Below are 3099 nucleotides of genomic sequence, written 5' to 3' on the forward strand. Positions count from 1 at the left end.
ACTCTGATTGAATTAGGAGAAAGCTGGGAGAAGCCAAGGAGTAAGGCAACCTGTAGGAGGACCAGCATCAGTCTCTCTTAACCTGGACCCCTGAGATCTCTCAGACACTGGATCTCCAACCAAAAAGCACATACCAGCTGAGATGAGGCCAACACACATAAAGCAGGGGACTCCCTGATCTGTGTTCACTCAGAGAAGATGCCCCTAATTCTCAAGAGACTGGGCCCCAGGAAGTTTAGAGGTCTGGTGGGGTGGGTGGGGTGGGGACATCCTTGTGAAGACTGGGGGTGGGTGATACAGGATGGGGAGGAGGTATGGGATGTAGAACCCTGTGGGGAGGAACTGAGAGGGGTAAAATCTGGAGTGCAAAAATAATTAAGTAAATAAATAAATGATGAATAAAAATGGTTTTATAGGTGCTACCCCACAAAGAACCTTCAAAGAATGGTACTGAAGCTTGCATCCTGTAATAACTTTCTTAAACATGGAGAAGTAATGATTAGAAGTAATCATTTAGTTGTACAATTCTGGTTTTCTTGTCCCTTGTGTTGGATGGTTCCAAGTGTTATGGATTTGTTACAATACCTTGAGCAGTAAAAGATAAACCTCTCTCACCATTTCTGTTATTACAGTATATTTTGTGGGACAAATGAGTAAGACTTAATTTTCTACTGAGCAAGGGTTGCCAGCATGTACCAAATTCAACAAGGCAAAGAGGACCACAGCATGTATGGTCTGGGCTGTTTAATGGAATATGCCTTTTAGTGAAAGAATCCTTAAGCAAGGTTCTTGACTCATTAGTGTATACTCTTAAAAGCTTGAAGCCAGCGTTTCTGTTGGGAGCAGGCTACATCTGTGTATTTCAAAGGTCAGAGTAAATGGAAGCATCAGAGGAAACACACTCCTACGCTTGAATAGTTTTTTCCTAGTCGAACATCTGTTCTTGTCTTTAGAATCAGCGTTAATATCACAGGAAGTGAGAGCTAGTTCCTAGACTGGCGTGTTGCCCAACACCACATCCCGAGGTGCTGTAAGAGAGAGAACAGCTGAGAAGGTACCAGCACCTGCTGCTTGGAGCTTGTGTCTATGATGTTCATAATTCAAGGTAGGAAACTGTAGATGTAAAAGACTTGCATTTCCAGTGGATTCTTTAGAAAAGTCTTAGAAGCAGAGATCTTATGAAGATAAAAAGTAAGAAATTGCATCGTAATGTTAAGGGAAATATATATATATATATATATATATATATATATATATATATATATATATATATATTGCAAGTGCTCACCAAATCTGTGAACAAGACTTTGCCTTAAATATTTATAATATTTGACTTTTCTAAAACAGTCATCATGGAGTATTTAAGGTGTATATGCTTCAGGACCTCAGTGAACACAAAACTCTGAGATGACTCGTCTCACATAAAATTACATATTAATTTTTTTTACAGGCAATGTCATACTTCATGAGCTTGTCATTCCCTCATTGGTTCACTAGTTCCATGATGGGAAAGGACCAAGCCACCCACAATAATGTCATTAATAGGGATATGGATCAGTTTCACAAAAAAGCCAGTGAATCCCATGATAGCAAATCCTGTCGCTGTGATCATGACCATCTTCTGGAATTCTTTTCTATCAGGTTTGGTGCACCTTTTAACCAGGTGAATTGAGTTCTTTGCAAACTGCCAACTTGGCTCAACAAACTACATTACCTGATCCATGTCTGTGACATGGCAGTTTGAGAGGGTGGAGACATGTAGCATAGGCCATAATATTTTCATTTAGCCTTTTGTATCATAAATCATCTTTAGTTTACATAAGATACCCAACACAATGTAAATACTCTTCATATAGTTTCCCTCCCTCCCTCCTTCCCTCCCTCCCTCCCTCCCTCCCTTCCTCCTTCTGTCTCTCTCTCTGTCTCTCCCTCTCTTACACACACACACACACACACACACACACACACACACACACACACACACACACACACATGCTGCTGTCATTGACCAAGTTTTCTCTAAACTTTGTGTCTTAAAACCATCTAATGGCTTCTTGATACCCAATAATGTTGCAGAAAATGGAAAAACTGCACTTGAAGGTTAACCATATTCAAGCAATCTACACAACTCCCTGAGACTACTGTATTCCAAGAACTCTGAGAAATCTGGGGCTTACCAAATGAGTAAAACTGACTCCTCACCCTCAAATGTCTTACAAATCATTGACTCAGAGGGGAGATGTCTCATTTACTGTGGGACATCACGTAAGCATGTTTATAGAGGAGTACACTAAAGATGGAAATGACTCAAGGTCAACCATGATTTGTTGATGTATAGGATCCCTACAGTATCTTCTAGAGTTGGTGAAAGGGCTGCATTCTACTTCCAGATTGAATGGCATGCTTCCAAGATACATGTGTGTATCTATTACTACATGTGTCGTCTGACATTTTACTTACTTTACTTTTAATTTATTTTAATTCTTTACTTATGTGGTAGCTTCAATAAACTGATGGATCACTACAACAAAGAGAAAGTCTATATTTCTCGAATATCGCTGTAATTGAAGACTCAGTACAGTTCCCTACATACAGAAGGTGCTCACTACCTGAGTGTGAGTACATGATTTCATTTCCACCAACTTGGCTTGAACTGGGATGTTGTGCAGGTAACTTGAGAGGCTGAACTACATACCCTTTCCTTATTAGTTAAAAAATTTCCAGAAGCACTCACTTTTTAACTGCTCATATTTTAAGAAGAACATCTATAGTCTGTCTTTTTTTTCTCCATCTTTATTAACTTGAGTATTTCTTATTTACATTTCGAGTGTTATTCCCTTTCCCGGTTTCCCAGCCAACATCCCCCTAACCCCTCCCCCTCCCCTTCTATATGGGTGTTCCCCTCCTAACCCTCCCCCCATTACCACCCTCCCCACAACAATCTAGTTCACTGGGGGTTCAGTCTTGGCAGGACCCAGGGCTTCCCCTTCCACTGGTGCTCTTACTAGGATATTCATTGCTACCTATGAGGTCAGAGTCCAGGGTCAGTCCATGTATAGTCTTTAGGTAGTGGCTTAGTCCCTGGAAGCTCTGGTTGCT

At 40.7% G+C, this 3099-nt stretch overlaps 1 pseudogene; it reads right to left on the bottom strand.

The window, feature by feature from the left end:
* Nucleotides 1–1474: 1474 nt before the first annotated feature.
* Nucleotides 1475–1723, bottom strand: LOC108353046 (protein transport protein Sec61 subunit gamma pseudogene; annotated as a pseudogene).
* Between the last annotated feature and the right edge of the window lie 1376 nt (nt 1724–3099).

This window comes from Rattus norvegicus, chromosome 15, assembly GCF_036323735.1.
Source record: "Rattus norvegicus strain BN/NHsdMcwi chromosome 15, GRCr8, whole genome shotgun sequence".
NCBI lineage: Eukaryota > Metazoa > Chordata > Mammalia > Rodentia > Muridae > Rattus > Rattus norvegicus.